The sequence below is a fragment of the Danio rerio genome, chromosome 13 (genome assembly GCF_052040795.2).
Source record: "Danio rerio strain M-AB ecotype USA chromosome 13, GRCz13ab, whole genome shotgun sequence".
NCBI lineage: Eukaryota > Metazoa > Chordata > Actinopteri > Cypriniformes > Danionidae > Danio > Danio rerio.
This window is the reverse complement of record NC_141033.1, coordinates 23007450-23025693: the sequence shown is the minus strand read 5'-3', so window position 1 is coordinate 23025693 and position 18244 is coordinate 23007450. Positions and strand designations below refer to the sequence as shown.

General features: G+C 36.0%; 1 protein-coding gene and 1 long non-coding RNA gene across 7 annotated transcripts in view; one reads left to right on the top strand and one right to left on the bottom strand.

Annotated features, from left to right (window-relative positions):
* ccdc172 (coiled-coil domain containing 172) overlaps nt 1-18244 on the bottom strand; it is a 321472-nt gene that overhangs the window by 156447 nt on the left and 146781 nt on the right. For 2 of the 6 annotated variants that reach the window (XR_015505452.2, XR_015505473.2), the window contains one exon: nt 12185-12436. The exons of the other annotated variants lie outside the window; for them this stretch is intronic. The gene's annotated coding sequence lies outside the window, so the exon portion shown is untranslated. Of the gene's footprint in view, nt 1-12184; nt 12437-18244 lie in introns of those variants that run through there. 6 annotated transcript variants of the gene reach the window in all.
* Nucleotides 15030-17826, top strand: LOC137487389 (uncharacterized). The gene is made up of 6 exons (XR_015505890.1): nt 15030-15095; nt 15416-15520; nt 16448-16574; nt 16750-16835; nt 17144-17186; nt 17284-17826. It is a non-coding gene; the product is annotated as an uncharacterized LOC137487389 (long non-coding RNA).

Genomic DNA, 18244 nt, shown 5'->3' with positions numbered 1-18244 from the left:
GAGTGGCCAGGCAACTGAAATTACCCCAAGAGTGTGGCAACAACTCGTAAAAAAGAGACTGGACAAAAAGGATCTGCATGACAGAGTTCCAAGATGAAAAAAAACAACAAAAACACAAGGACTTGTCTCAGTTTTCCAGAAAACATTTTGATGATCTCCAAGACTTTTGGGAAAATACTCTGTGGACTGACAAGACAAAAGTTGAACTTTTTGGAAGGTCTAGGTCCCAATACGCGTGGCGTAAAAGTAATACGCAATTAGGAAAAAAGATTATGATACAAACAAGGGAAAAAGGCAAACACTTTTAAAACCTGCAGTACATGTTTACTGTATACATTTTCCACACAGGGCTATGTAGTTTTATATATTTTTTCCCCTTCATAATAAAAACTTTCATTCAAAAAAAAAATAAAATAAAAAAACATTTGTGTTTACTTGTGTTATCTTACACTATTTTTAAAAATAAATGCCCTATATTGTTTTTAAAAACAGGTAACTGACGATTTCCTGTTAAGGGCTCTAATTTAAAAATCTAGGAGCAAAGTCTAAGCACATGGTGCAAAAGCATTAAGAGCGTGTCCGAATCCACTTTTGCTATTTTAATGACAGAAAAAAAAATGCTGTGAACCCTCGCACAAGGTCTAACAGGGTTGTGCTTATTCTATTGAAGAGTTATGGGTGTGTTTTGACCTTGCATTGAACTAATTAGAGACTCATCTCCCATTCCCTTTAAGAGTCAGTTTATATGGCGGACATTGTAAGTGGAAAAATTGAACACTTGCAAGAAAAAAAGTTAAACAGGCCGTCTGTGCGAGGATAAAGATTGAGCCTCCTCTTATCTGCTTCTTTATGTTCTCTTTATTTTACTTATACTCTTCATTTTACTCCTTTACTTTCGTAAGTAAAGAAACAGTGTTGTACACTCCACAGAAGACCATTAGCCTACATGTTTAATTTTGTCTGTTAAGCACAATAAATTCAGTTCTAATTTTCAGCAAACTAATAAATAAACAATAATAATGAAGTCTGGTCAAAAAACGGAGTTATATCCAAACACACATCCTATTCTTCTGCCTCATATTGTGATGCATATGTCTGTAAAATCCAACAGGCGTTTTTTTTTATTTTTTTTTATTTATGTATAAAATAATATTGTTTGTAACGTTTTAATCTTTATTTTTTTTTATTCATTTGTAAAAATAGCTGTGTATTGCTGTACATCCTGGGTGTAAGCAATGTGTAAGCTTTTGGACCAGCATATGGCCATAACTAACGTGCTCTGCGCTACTTTAGACCAGCTTTTAGTCGATCGATGGCGTGGTCTATTTCAGTTCCTCAAATGAGCAACATGCCGACAATGCACCTTAATACACCTCTTTTTCAGACCAGCACTCTCATAAGTCTACAAAGTGGTGCAAATGGATTAACTATTTAAACATTCCTTCATTTTCTTTTCGGCTTAGTGCCTTTATTAACATGGGGTCGCCACAGCGGAATAAACCACCAACTTATCCAGCAAATATTTTATGCAGTGAATGCCCTTCCAGCTGCAACCCATCTCTGGGAAGCATCCATACACACTCATACACTACAGACAATTTAGCCTACCCAATTCACCTCTACCAACATGTCTTTGGACTGTGGGGGAAACCGGAGCACCCGGAGGAAACCCACGTGACCGCACACAGAAATGGCAACTGACCCACCCGTGGCTCGAACCAGCATCTTTTTTGCTGTGAGGCGACAGCACTACCTACTGCACCACCACGTCGCCGTGCTATTTAAACAGCGTGTCGCAAAATGTGAAAATTACAGTTACACTGGTCTGAAAATAGCAACAGAAAGCGGCATACATGTCTTAGCCCTTATTACGCTGGGTGTATGATAGAGTCCTGAGTCTTAAAAGTTTAATTTTTCGAGTGTATGCGGATTAGATATAGCGTGAGACATAATGCTTTTTGTAGGGTTAATGGCAGTTTCCATGGCAGTATCAATGACACTAAGGTGGTTTTATCATTAATAGTTTTATTAGATTAAAATTTTTATATATTCTCAATTTTACTTTATTAAAAATGTTAATAACTTATAAATTGTACAGTTTGAAACAAGAAAAATAATTGTTGACATTTATGCAACAAAAATGATTTAAGTTTGATGAAACTTTAATAACTCTCTTTGGCATAGGCACACCAAAATGTAATGTTGCATTTTTTTAAATTTAATAATAACCTGAATTATTAGAATGAAGATGACACAGAAATACATTCAGTTCCCAGGCACATGATGAACTGCAATATTTTAAATCCTATAGACCGACTGTTTACAGCCTCCTCCAAAATCCGTCAGAAGGTGCACCAAAGGCCTGTGGTGCGAACGGTGTGTGGTTTAATGGCTTGGACAGAGAGGCAACAAATGAAAACAGCAGGCATGACAACTCTATGATCGAGTCTGCTTTACGACGACAGATCTTTACTCTCAGCAGCACACTGGACGGTGCGCGTGTGTGTGTATGTGTGCAGAAAGCTGACAGCACTGAAGCAGTGATTATGTAAAAAGCGGTCGAGTTTAATCTTACTAATGGCACACAGGAGGACCGCTGCTCTGACAAGCTGCAGGGACGCCGATAAACATGACAAAGCGAAGAGGAAGTGAATGTATCACAAACTCTCTCGAACAGACACCCACATACAGTGAAGAAAGACAGTCTGACCCTTGCGTTCCTGCTCTCCCTTCACAATTTCCAAAGTTTATGTCTCTGTTGCTTTGTGCATCCTCCTCCTGCGTCTCTCTCTCTTTCTGCAGGAGCCGGTTATTTTTGGAAGTGTGCACAGATAGTTGAGGGATTATTGCAGAGCTGGGATGTGCCTGGCAGACGTGAGAGGCGCGAAATGAGGGAGAGGAGATGGAGGTGTGAAGAGAACGATTGCTCATTCGTTCATCATTACTTTGCAGTTCGGGAGTTGAGGTGGGCGACTGCACTGCCAGGCCGAAGTGGAACGTTTCACTACGAGCCAACAATGACACAATGGCTGTCACTTATCTACTGATTGCTTAATCATGTTCTGTAGGTACAAAGTTTAATTGTTTGAGGGAGTGACAACTGCATTCTATTGGTGAACTACGGCAGTGGTGGACAGTACACAAATTACACACTTCGGTTAAAGTACAGATACCCTGATGAAATAATTACACCAGATGATGCATAAAGCCCTTCTTTTCAATAATGCTCGGTCAAAGAACACTTTATATATATATATATATATAAATCAGTGGTGTAAAGTAACAAATAAAAAAATACTAAAATATTACAAATACTAAAATTACTGTAACTGAGTAGTTATTCTCAGAAATTGTAATTTACTAAGTAGTTTTAAAAATGTGTACTTTTACTTTTCCTTGAATACATTTTAGTGCAGTATCTGTACTTTTACTCCAGTACTTTCCTTCAACCTGCAGTCACTACTTTATTTTTTTCTTGTCTATGGGATAAAAAAATCAGTTTTGTGATTCCTGTCCAATCAAATCACACATCGAAGGTTAATAGTATCATAATGAACTACCTCAAGACATGTGCACTTTACATTGCAGCAAACTTATTGGAAGCATTGAAAGTGTCCAAGAAGATGTTCAAAATCTTTTCAAAAGCAGATTTTTTAGCTTTTAACTTGCCTCAACACACCTGCACGGATGTTTCGAGAAAGCCTAGAATGAGATTGATTAGCCTAGGTGCGTCTAATTCAGATTAGAAATTTGCAGGACACTGGCCCTCCAGGACTGAGTATGGGCACCCCTGGTTTAAATGCATGTCACTGATGAGAAGATGATGAATATTTACAGTATGATGACCGAAATGGCCTTAAACACCCAGCAGAAATTGGGTTTACATCAGAACTCAACGTCAGCCCGATGTCAATGTCCAACATCCAACCTAAAACCAACCTAATATCAACGTCTAAGGATGTTACAGCTTGACGTTGTGTTGACGTACCACTATGACATTGATCAGATGTTGAATTTTGGTTGCCATAACTGATGAATGAATGCCAGTATTTGACGTCAATTGGAATGTTGGTTTAAGATGTTGGCTCGACATTGGATTTTGGTCACTTTCTAACAACCTAAAATCAACCAAATCAACTTCATTTGATGATATTATTAAACATCAAAATAGTTTTGTCCTTAGACGCTGGCTAGACATTGAATTTTAGTCACCGTACATCAGGACCTAAATCTAACCTAATATTAACATCTTACGACATTGTGTGTCTGCTGGGCAATAACTAAATGCACTACAGAATGTTACGGTTACACACACACATCCACAAATTACATGTAAACGCATCAACTTTTAATAGCATAATACTCACAACTTACTACTCATGAGTACTTTTAAAAGGGCTACTTTTTACTGATACTTTGAGTAATATTTACAACAGGTACTTTTACTCTACTCACACTCCTGAACATAGATATATGTATATGTTCTCCACTACACCTTTGTCCCACATTCATTTCAAATGAGCACTACCCTTTACCAAAATGGTTGACGCATTCCTTCCAACAGACAACAACAGCGTAGGCGACATCCAATGAAAATATCTATGAATTTTCAAGAAACCTATTTTGAGGGATGAAGTTTAAGTGATTTACAAGTGAATTCATAAGAACACAAACGTTTTGTGCATTTAACATGTTTCAGACTGCAAAAGAAAAATGGAACAAACAGATGGAAATTGGTTCACAGATACGGCCACTGGACGTGACCAAATTGAAGAACATTATTTGTACTTTACATGTGTGGCTGGTATTGTGTGCGTCAAATTGATAAATTATTTTGTTTAACTCTTTTTTTATTAGTTAACGAGAGAAAACGCTTCCCTGCCATTGAAGAGATTTACAGCAATGTGTGCTTTAGGTGTATTACGGTAGGGGAATCCCTAATGAATGTCCTATGTCTGCATGATATCAGATGCTACAGGGAGTGAAATCTGAGAGAAAGTAAGATTGTGGATAAAAATAAGAGAAATACAAACTTACTTTGGATTAATCTCAACAGTTTTAGATCTTGTCATGACAAGAGACCAAAATAAAGAAGCATTATTTTTATGATTTGTCATTGTTTTATATTGCACACCTAATATAGTAGGCTACCTAGTATGCTATATAACAAAAAATGTATATATATATATATATATATATATATATATATATATATATATATATATATATATATATATATATATATATATATATATATATTATTATTATTTTTTTTTTTTAATCGTAAAATTGTCCACAAATTGCTGGGAATTAAAACCACAAAATTATCATTTGTATAAAAAAAAATTGTCAAAAAAATTCATAAAAAAACTAGGAGGTCTGTAAACACACCATTTCTGGCATTAACGATGTGTAGTAGCGAGGTATTAAACAAGGATGTAAACAACAGGAAATGCTGTTTGGCACCCCTAATAGTTTATCTACAAATTAATATCTCTCCATTCAACCCCTGTAAACAGCCACAGTCTTCATCAGCACTGCAATGTCTCTCTATGCGGCTGCTTTCCCTGCGTTCTACATCTCAAATAATGAACTCAAGAATGCACAAAAGATATGTGAATGTTACATATTACTTACACATACTTACAACCCAAATATACATGAAAGACACTTGTCAGATGTTATTTTGGAGAGCAGACATCAAGTTGAGCTGTGTCCTCGTCATTTTCTGTTTGATTCAGGCTTAAACTGATACAGCTAACAGTTACTCTGACTGACAGTATTTACACAATGGCGAAGCGCGTGCTAGTAGTGGCGGGATGCTTTTTGGTGACATGGAGCCGCTCTGCCAATCACATCACAATATATTGGCTGATCAATCACAGTCTCTTGACGGCGGGCTTTCGGAGAAACTAAGAAATATGACAGTCATTTCCATGTCAGCTGAGTAGCAGTACATAAATACAGATAAATGGAAAAATATTGATTGATTGATTGATTGATTTATTTATTTATTTATTTATTTATTTATTTATTTATTTATTTATTTATTTATTTATTCATTCATTTATTTATTTTACAAATGAAGCATGAGCACACATTGCTTAGCACCCACCCCATGAACACAACCAAGCCTTAAAACATACACTCTGGACCAGCCCTTTAAGTACAGTGAAATAAAAATACTTACTGCCCTACCACTAGTTTTTACTGTATTCTGTTATCACTATCTCTCTTCACTAATGTTTGTAGTTGCATTTTAGGGGAAACTCATACATTACAACCCAGACAGAGCCTGCTGTTTAGAAGCAGCATAATGAGCATAAACAAAACAGTACGTTAATCGATGGTGGTTTCCTAAAAACACTACTGGACGACAATTTGTCTCTGGTCACTAACAAACCAAACAGGTCCTGTAATCCATTCATGCAGTAAATGATAATTTAGAGCATTAACTCCCACATTAAAATGCCGTTGTGTCTCCCAAAGCGCTTTAGTGCTACTATTGCAGAGTAAGAAAATGTGAATTTATAAAATGACCATGGATTCCTGTAGGAGTCTGTTTCTATCTACTGCAGATTTTTGACTATTTTAATAATTATAGCTTTACATGTCACATAGGGGACTGTGATATAAACAAAATATTTGTTTTTATAACTAAAAATATTTTGCTTTTTTTTGTGCTGGCATCGTAGTAAGGATAAATAACTATAATTTCTTGAAATAAATACTTGGACATGCCCTCTGATTAAATATTTGTCTCTATATAAACTGGTGGATGCAACTTTATTTCTTGGTAATGTTATTAAATTACAAATTCTATTCTCATTTTTTTTTTTTTTTTTTACAGATTCCAATGTGTTGAACATCATTTAGAGCAATGGTAAGCATCTGTTAGCTTCAATAGAAGGGAATAACTAGCTAATAATTAGCTTTTTTTCCCATAACTTCTTAACTACTTTTAGGTTTAAAATCTTCGTTGGGGCGTTGTAACAGGTTGTGATGTGGTATAATGCTGAAAAAACTTCAATGATCTGTTGGTGTCTCATTATTATTCATGAGACTAAGAGATGCTTTCTGCTACCCAATTTGCATACCTATAAAACGCCCTGTGAAGAAAAAAGTGAATACTTTTGAGTGTGTAACAGAAGAGTATATAAGCTTTAGGGCATACCACTGTACTTCCTCATTAATGGACTGTCATGTTGCTTAGTTATGTCCCCTGTCAATCATCTTGACACATCATTCACATTCCTTTCATATTTAATTTCCTACCTCATTGGAGATACAACAGCACGTTAATCTGCCATGCATGAGTCTTTCATGCAAATAAATCTCCTCAGGTCTTTGGATAATTTTGCATTCCAAACAAGTTAATGTTCAAACATGTCTTTAAAGAAGTCCACATTGCTGTTTCAGACAGAAATTGTGATGTAAATATTTTCCAGTTGGCTAGATAATAATTAGTGATCATTAAAATAACTTTACCGAAGCCTCTCTACTCAACAGTTGATCTCACTCGTCAGCCATTTTTGTAGTTTGTTCACACTTTTTATCTGAGTTTGTATATTTAGTCGAATTCACATCAGATGCACAATGGTCAGTATTGTGGACAATATTTTTGATTGAAGTACAGATGGTTTTACACGCTGAATTTCTACCAGACATAGTAGACTTTGAGCAGACTACAGTTTAGGTCAGTGGTTCTCAAACTTTTTTCCTCAAGTACCACCTCAGAAAAAAATAGTCTCTCCAAGTACCACCAAAATGAGCAGCACTGAAATAAAATAGCATAGTAGACCCAGTAAAGCAGCTACACCTCTGCACACTTAAAAAATGTGGCAGATTATCTTATGTCATATATGACATATTATATAGATAATTTTTGAAAATTGTTTAATGTGTGTAGCATGTACATGACATATTTCATTCCTCCGAGTACCACTAGAAGGAAGCCTGTGTACCACTAATGGTACACGTACCACAGTTTGAGAACCACTGGTTTAGGTCATACTAATTCTATTTTCAAATACTATTTAGGATGGATAGTAAGCGAATTAGGAATCAGCAACTGCTTCTGAATTAATCAGTCAGCAGTTGGGTGCTGTTGATGATAGGTTGCAGAAAGTGTTGTCAAAAGTATTGACTTTGGTACAGATTCTTTTATAGACAAGACTTTCAAATGCTAACAGACATTGTGGTGAGGGGGGTGTCTGTCAAAAGGGAGGAATGTATCGGGAGCAGGTCAATTTGGCAAATGACTAACAGCTATGTGTTTGCAGTGATTCCACAGGAGAGACAGCATAAAACCAGGTCTGGGAAACACGAAAGGGGAGAGACACCAACTAGGAAACAACATCATAAGGTGCCATGGGCATAAGAGTTTTTCAATTATTATTTTTGTTCTGCCTAAAAAGAGACAATAAAATGTTGCTTACCTCAAACCCTTCACCAATCTTTCACCCAACCCACAGTAACCATATTACAGACATGACTTACAAATGATTCAGTGTCTCAATAACTTCTCTCTCACTTCAAAGTCAGCATGTGTGTCTAAAATTTAAAGAGTCCCTATTATACTTTAAAAAGGGTCATTTTTTTGGGGTTTTGGGGGTCTCAAACAACAGGCTGATATGCATGCAATATAAAAAACATTTCCATTGTCTTGTAATATGCATTTATTTTACTTAATTATCTCACTGACTTCCATAATTAATTCAGCGATTCATTTGTTCTCAAACCCCTCCTTAGCCCAATGCTAATCTGCACTGATTGGACCGATGACAGCCTGTTGCGATTGGTCGACAGCATTCAGCGCAATGCCCACTACGGATTATCAACAATATTGAAGTAGTCAGAGTGCAGAGTGTATGTCTGAGCATACCTGCCAACACTCCTGTTTTTCCCGGAAGTCTCCTGTATTTCAGACCCATCTCCCGCATTTTAGACCCATCTCCCTCCATCCTACGGTTTTGTTATTTATGCCGGAAAACTTCTGTAATTTCAACCACCGTGGTCCTCAGCATTTTGGTATGGTCTGTGAAACCCCCGGGTGGCCAAACATTGGTATACAATCCAATTGCAGCGGTGGCCAGAAACACGCTTCATAGTAGTCACTAACACCATAGTACGTAGTACCTGGATCTCAAAAGTGTTATTGACAAACCTCACCCTCAAACCTAAACCCCCGGTCTGCTGGATTTTCAGGAACAAATGTTGGCATGTATGTGTGTGAGCCCAATGAAGGAGTGCATTAAAGCAATGCAGTTAAACACCAGCATATTGCTCTATTCTTAACCATAAGTGAAAACAGTGGCACACATTCAGTATTAATGCACACAGTGGATAATTTGCAAGCTAGAGAAAACAAGGAGGCAATTATTAGTAATAATAATAATATATATACGCTCTACACATGTATATATATACGTAGCGGAGGAACTCAACGCTAGAAGAAAGATAGTATTGCGACTGAACTGGTCGCTAAAGAGAAAATACTATACGTTATAGGATACACGTTGTATAGCAATGAAACTATTAGTGGTCTGTTAGGACAAATTTCATATGAACTGCGCGCTCACTGTGGGCGGGATCACGTTCGCTGTAATGAGGCGACAGGAGACTCCATACCAGTCCTCTCATATTTCTTTGTTGAGTGTTTGTTGAATTTCAGTACATTATAACGACGTGTTTTTTCCTGACACAGTCTTTATCTTGTGCGTGTCTCATGCAGGTTATTTGTAATGTCAAAGGCTGTGGGCGTGGTAGCATTAACTCTACTGAACTCAGACTGAGAAACTAGACATAGCGTTGGTTTCATACTAATTACTTTATCCAGCAATATTTTTTTTCATAATGCACTCCCTGCATTTAAAAGTAGACACTTCAAGCTTTCAAAAAATATATGTCTCATCTCTGGGTGTTTTGTTTTTGCGACGTATCAGCGCATTTTACTGACGCATTTCTAAAAACAGTTCACAGAGAGAAAAAAAGACAGATTGCCTACACTATTTGTTATCCTTGTTTTGCAAAAGCACACACATTTGTTGTCATTGTAAGTGTACACATTAAAAACCATACACCTAACAGATTTGATTGATGTATTGATCTTATCTGTACGATTAAAACTGAAAGTGTAAAGTTCATATTTAGCTTGATGATGTAAAAACTTGTCAGACCACGTATATGCAGTCTTCGACCCCAGGGGGTTAATCGCTGACGAATCCGCCATTGTAAGCGTGTAGATTGCTGAAGCACTCCTCAGAAAAATGATAGGAAGACAGCACAAAGCTGGGGCTATAATGCTGAGGTATTTTGCAAAAATAAACCTCAACCACCGACTCTTCACAGTTTCATCTTTAGGTAGAAAGAAAACTTTCCACTCACACTTCCAATAATATCCAGCTGAGCTCAGCATATACACGACTTGATTCAACCGGCGTCTGCTAGTGTTCTTCTATTTCTTTGCAACTGTGTTTGCATGATGAGCCGGGGGTTTAAATTTTTTTAAATGCGCGTGCACAATTGGGCGGGGCTTAAGTTCCGTATCCACGTCATGCCGATATGGCTAATGACTCGTTATCAAGATGTTTCATATGAAGCACAATGATTCGACTCCTTTGTAGATGAATCAATATTTTTAAACACAGCACAATTTCAGATTTAAGCCTAAGCTAAATATTTCACATCACTTCAGCTGTGTTACACACTATATAGAAGGTCATTTTTAAAAACCCGTAATCGTTGCTCTTTAAAATAATCACTAGTTAAATATAAAATATTGCGTTTCCTCACATTTTCTCTCTGATTTTTAGTCAGTATGGTAGTGGGCACTCCCTTACTCTCAGCTCACAGCTATCCATGCCCATTCAAGCTGCCTTTTTCAAAGAAATTCTGAGGTATGCTTGAACTGAAAGAGGGGATTTGATCACCCAATAAACCAGGGGTGTTCAAACTCAGCTCTGGAGTGCTGGTGTCCTGGAGGGTTTAGCTCCAACCCTAATCAAACACACATCAATCAGCTAATCAAGCTCTTACTAGATATGCTACAAGCTTCCTGGCAGGTGTGTTTAAGCAAGTTGGGGCTAAACTCAGCAGGACACCGGCCCTCCAAGACAGAGTTTGAACACCCATGCTTTAAACAAATAAACATGACAGCAAAAACACGTAGGGCCTATAATATATATATATATATATATATATATATATATATATATATATATATATATATATATATATATATATATATATATATTTTTTTTTTTTTTTTTTAAGATAGTGGTATTTGAGAAGTAGTTTTGGATCTTGTTGAACATTAGATTTAAAAAAAACATAAATATATATATATATGACTAGTTTTTGTGTGTAGACTGACAGCAAGACATACACAGTGTGCTTAGATTTAGAACAAAACACAACACCGGTGTGCCCTTATCGAACACACTGTGTAAAGATTTACTCTGCAGGGAATAAAAAGCATGTGAACCCTTGGCTTTAATAGCATGTTGACCCTACATTTGCTGCAATAACCTTGACCAAACATTTCCTGTAATTGCGGATCAGATTGAACTTCGATCAGGAACAAATTCTGACCACTCCTTTTTACAAAACGGTTTCAGTTGAGAAATAATCCATTGGCATATGGTCTCAATCTCTCAGCTGAGGTCGTTTTAAAGCTTCTCAATCCATTTTTCAATAGTAAATCCATGGTGTCGTATCATTTTTTCTTTAACTATACAAACATAAACTCTATAAAAGTGTTAGGCTCTCTTTGTGGAAAGCTAGAAGTTTGCTAGGCCTATTGCAGGGAATTGAATTTCTAGTTCTTGAGGTACTCCAATTTTAATTGGGTTTTGTGCTTGGGAATTTTATCTTCCTGAAAAATTAACATTGTCCTAGGCTTCAGGTTTATGAATAAAGTAGGTAATCTAGCAGTATTTCCATTGCCCCTTCTATTCTTTCTTGTACGTGATAATGAAAAGCAACCTCACAGCATGAAGATACGACTAGTGTAGTACACCGTAGGCATGGTGTTTTATTAGGAGTAGGCAGTGTTAGATTGCTTTCATATATCATAATGTTTTTTAACTCTTACACTCTGTTCCGAAGCTTAATGCAGTGCAAAAAAAGAAGATATATAACTTTCAGAAACTATGGCTGCTGTTTTAAAGATGTATCCTCAGCCTTTTAAGGTGCACCAGTTAACCTATTTATTAAAACAAATATTTAATCATCATCTTTTAAACAAGGCATGGTCAATGCAAACTGCTGATCTAGAATTTTCAAACATAACTGGCCATTACATGAAATGGTATGGATAGAACAATATGTCACGTGAACAGCAGTTTGGTGGGTAAAAATGTAACACAAATAAAGACCAATGTCTGCAGAAGAGTGTCTCTGAACGCACAGCCAATCCAACCTTGAAGCAGATGATCTATAGAAAAGAGGATGATCAAATCAATGACACTCATGCTATTAACAGTGGTCTTATTTTAGTTTTAAACTCTATTTTAGAATGGAAACAATCCACGTCTACACTGGGATTTCATCCGTTTCTGTGAGGAAAAAGTTAAGGTAACTCAAACCATTTGAAGAAACTGATTGCAACAAAACATTTAAGTTCAAAAACTAATCCTAATGAGTGCTGTGAACCTAATCTATATGAGTATACGAAGCAATTTGAGCCTAGTAAAACCCAATAAATGAACTCAAACCAACTGAGTACTGTAAAACCAAATAAGTTAAGGAAACTCAAATCGTTTAAGGAAACTGATTGCTACAACTCATTTCAGTTAAAAAACAACTCTATATAAGTACTGTGAACCTACTCTATTTAAGTTGAAGTAATGATGTATTTAATTAAATCATTTTCTACAGCACTGAGTTTAAAACTCTTTTCAAATGAGTAGAATTAACTTTCAGGCAATTTTGAGTTAACTAAATTCATTTTATCTGATAAAGTTGACTGTTGGGTTTTACAGTGTCACAATTGCTGAATCTTTCAATTAGATTAAATAAGATGTATAATAATCATAAATGTCAAATTACTAAAAATCCAAACCCCTGTTTTTTGTGTTGTCCTTTAAATTTGAAAATAATAGAATCAAAGAATAGAGATCTTTCACTGTAAACAGTATACTTTTTTATAAAAATAATTATTATTAATAATAATAATAATAATAATACTTATATAATAGAATACAGTAGATGCCTGCACAAAAATACAGCTGTGCAGTCTACATCCTGTTTTTAATATATTACTCTCAAATGAACAATTATCAAACTTGAAACAGATTTTTTTGTGAGTTTTTTTTTTAAAGCTTGGGGTAGCAGGTTTTTAATTAATGGTAGTCTTGGCAATACCACAATAGCAAAGATGTATGTTTGTTTTATCATCATTCCACAGTACACTACATATAACATAGCCTACACAATTAATGAAATGAAAGAATGGGAAAGCAAAGGCTGAGACTTAAATTTTATTCATATTTATTATATTTATATGTGATCCGAAAATCAAACTTTGATAGAAGTTAAATTTATCATTGACAATCTTATTATCCAATCTGCTGCTAGGAAAAAGGAATAATGTTTTATAGTTTTCTTTCTTTTTCTTTTCATTAAACATTTTGATTGCTTAAGGCAAGGGTCACCAATCTCGGTCCTGGAGGGCCGGCGTCCCTGCAGGGTTTAGCTTCAACTTGCTTCAACACACCTGCCTGGGTGTTTCAAGTATACCTAGTAACACCTCGATTACCTTGTTCAGGTGTGTTTGATTAGGGTTGGAGCTAAAATCTGCAGGACACCGGCCCTCCAGGAACAAGTTTGGTGACCACTGGCTTAAGGTAATATATTAACCAAACAACTTCTCTAAGTGTCATACACTTTGCATACTAATGAATTGTTTTTACAGAAGTAGAATCTTCCTGTGGCCGGCTGGAAAGATGGAGCGACACCAATATATGAAAATAATTTAAATGTCCTATACAATGCGATGTTCGTAAAGGTGTGAAGACAGAATGTTGCAGAGCAGGACTTATCTGATAATAATGTCAGCTTACGTGCTCAGAGAACTTTGCAAAAAGAGGAAGTATGTTTGGGTGATGTTTAGAATGATTGACAAGTGACAAATGTCACTAAAACTCCATCTGTCAATATCACCAGTGTATAAATGCTGGAGTGAGGGAAATGTCAATTTTGTTGCGCACCTCCTGAATGTAAATCTTGCATTGCATTGTGGATACCCAGAATTCTGTTGATCGAATTATTCATTTGTATCCAATAAATTACAAATATTTTTGACATTATAGAAAACCCTCTCCTGGCCTTTTTATAGAACACCCATGGAATTGGTTAGATATTCTACCACTGCATGAAAGCATAATTGTATAAAAAAATCAAGCGTGTCAAACGTTCATTATCCATTGACTTTCAGCATCCCTTCACCAGTCCATCTCCACACCTTTAAATCCAATCACTTCTTAACCAGTGGGAGCATTCTAAGGCTGGGATAGACACTGTACCTGGCCCCCCATCTCTCTCTCTCCTTACAAAAAACTTGAGTTAGAGTGTCTTTCTTAGCTCAAAGCCCTCTCCCCAGACAGCATGCAAATATGCTTATTCTTTAATCAAATATCTGTAAGAACTTGTGAAATTATATTTCAAGAAAGATGTTCTGATCTGTAGTTCTGTGAATATTCTCTGCATTAAAATACTGTATGTTCCTGTACGCAAGTTAAGTACATAATGTGAAAATTATATATATATATATATATATATATATATATATATATATATATATATATATATATATATATATATATATATATATATATATATATATACACAGCAAATTGATCAGAGTTAAATTCTCGGTGTTGAAGCATTTCAGAGTAAAGTGTTGACGTTAAAGAGTTAGATTTTGATAAATGAATATAATAAGAGTTAGAATTGATTTTATTCAGTGCGAAATCAAGGAGTTATCTTTTCAACACTTGGTGGTGTTATTTCCAACATCCGGGAATTCATGCAGCCCCAGTCACTGAAGAATTTTCTATACGCCATTTTCCATCTGAGGTTTAGAACAGCAACTGGTGAGTCAAACTACCTAAATGTTGGTATTTTACTGACTTTCTTTAAGGAAATACATGTGTAAACATATTGTTAAGTTAATAACTTTAGAATGGAGTGACAATTTTAATCTTCTGCGGTTCATTCATGGTCGTTTGTGTATCTAGCTTAACTGCATTACTATTCACTTCTTTTCAAGAATGTTTTTATAGATGCTCACGCATACATAGTGCATAAAAACATCAAATGTACATGTTCAACACATTTCTGTCACGCTTAATGCCATTTTGTGCGTTGTTACTCATCTGTAAAATAAAATCGACACTTCTCCTTTAATTCGAAGCAAACTAGCGAGGGAATCCCCAGAGCAGCCTAGCCTACTCTGCCCGGATGCTAACGGCAACACAGGACGGTTTCCATACGCTCTGGAGTTTCTAAAACATATCTGGTGAGTAAATGAACATATGCTTACTTGTAAAAGGCTTCCTGACTGAAACATATGATTGTTTGTTATTCGTGTACGTTAATTTAGTTATTTTAAACACCGCGGCCCTTTTAAACTGGTTCATTCGTGGCCGTCCATATACCGTTAGTCCATAGACTCGCGTGATAACGTACGCTTGAATTATATTAAGTGTTGACAACCATTAAAGTCGGAATGTTAACATTAATGTCTTTAAATGACCGCGTTTGCACTTTCTCAGACATTTAAGGTTACAGAAGTCTCCCGGAAGTTGCGGGACTAACGTTAACGTTATCCCGCAAATGCACAGAGACTCCCAGATGCCCAAGTAGATGCCCGCAAATGAATGATAATCTCCCGGAAATCGCGCGTCTCCCGCCCGGTCATTAAACACTTTGCACACCCCTCTCCACCGCATCCCTCCCAGCTCTTCAGGTACGTTGCGCGCAACTCATCCCATTGCTCTTCAGGTTCTCATCTCTCCCGCTACCTCCCGCAAATCAACTCTGTATCCCCCGAAAATTACTTTTCCCAACTCGGGATGTCTGACGTTAGTAAGTTAGGCTATTTCTGTAGTCAGGAACATCTTAGTCAAGCTTTTTCTCCCGCATGATATTGTGCTTAAAACTATAGGCTAAACTTAGCATGTACTGTACACAACATTTCCTTTTTATTAAAGACAATTTAGTGCGTTGTAAACAGCCACCTGTCTGTAAAATTAATCAACTGATTCATATTTGAGCAGCCTAATGATGATACAGGTTTGATTTGTAGATTTAATATCAATAATCAACATCTGAATCAAAAGATATCTGAAAAAGTGTGAGGCATACTTTGTGATGTTCATCTCTCCTTTTTATCTGAAGGTTATGCATATGTGTTAGATACTAATGTGTTGTTGTTTTTTAACAGCCACAGTTCTCTATACAATAACACAAGACCCTGTGACGGTGGCTGATTAGAGACGGATGGTGTATTTCCAGAGTTGGTGAAATGACCAAGCACACCTTCTTGGTCATATGTGGTAATAATAATGAAGGTATGTTTGATAAAGTTCTGTATTTGTTTCACATAAGCTGAGAGGGTATTAGAGCATTAGAGAATAACAAATGACATGAAGGTGATAAGTTTTGTATTGTGGGTGAACTGTTACTTAAATAATGTTTTGCTCTTTGCTTTGCACTTTTCCTCTTCTGCTTATCCTAATATTTTAGATTATAGTTGGACCTAAAACATCTGCTAGACTCCAGGAAAGGTGGCATCAATACTGGACCTGAAAGGGCCTAACAAGTTTAATCTGGTAAAGAAACATGCACGCGCGCACACACGCATGCACGCACACGCTTACAGAAAACTGTTGTTTATGAAGTTTATGAATATTTTTTACACTGTGGCCAATATTTTGGGGAAGTCAGCATCACTAAATGATATAAAAGATTTTAAGCTCCTCTAAATTTTGCTCCAAGTCTTGTGTTAAATTCAGGATTCTGGACAGACAGCTGCCTGTTTTTCCAGTTCTAGTCATAGTGGTTAACCTAATTGTTTTTGGAGATCCAACAGTGATGTATGTGTTTTTTCTACTTTTCCATATCCTGTCACCTCAACCAGCCGGGAGAGTCAAGTTGTGGATCATCATGAAGATTTTCAAAAGGTGAGTTTAGATTTCTTGAATGTTTTATTTACTTTAAATGTTCTTTTAAATTTATCATAGAATTTGATTGCTATTTGTTTTCAAACATTTTTCTTAGTCATGCTGGAGTCTTGAAGAGTTCTTAGATGAGCATCACCCTATATCCGTGCATCAGGAACCACCAGACGAGCGATCAGCAGCTGCTACATCGTCATGGATAAAAAGGTGATCCTGTGGCTGGGAAGCACTTCATTCACAGGACATGCTTGATGAGATTTCCTAGCTCCAGTTTGTTTTCACAAAAGTTTACAGCATTTGTACCTTCATTTAAACTGCTGTGTTTGATATGGAGGACCAAGGAAACACCCGAAGTGAAAGATTTGCACGCCAAGTTGTTTAAAATGTAATTTCACAAGAAAACTATGAGTTCAGAAGAAAACTATGAGTGACGCTATATTGAACTTTCAAATTGCTCTGATGAAACATCAAGTTTGGACCAAAGGACTGAAACAGCCTTTTTGAGCACTGGTCATACATATTTTGTTGATACTGTCTGTACTAATAAAACATTTAAGGCATATTTGACATTGTTGCATTTTAAAAACTGAATGAGTTGTTGAAGTGGTGAATGTTTTCAAATAAAATGTTTTTTCTTTTGTAATTTACAGTCTATTTTATATTTACACTCAAGAGAGTTGAATAAAATAGCAATATATTGTAGTAAAAAAATTACTACCAGGCGGTGTTAAATATATGTTACAAATTTAACTCTGCCCAGAGTTAAAATTAACCCTTACTTCGGTGTCAATGTGCCAACCCTTTTGAAAGTGTTGATTTAACTCTGTTTTGAGTGGACCCCATGAGACACTTTCAAAGTGTTGAAATTAACACCCATAGAGTTGTTTTGGGTCCCCATATTTTGCTGTGTATATATATATATATATATATATATATATATATATATATATATATATATATATATATATATATTTGTTCTCGCCATGACATTTACATTTAGTCATTTGGCAGATGCTTTTGTTCACTTACAATTGAGGAGACATTCAGCAAATCAACACATA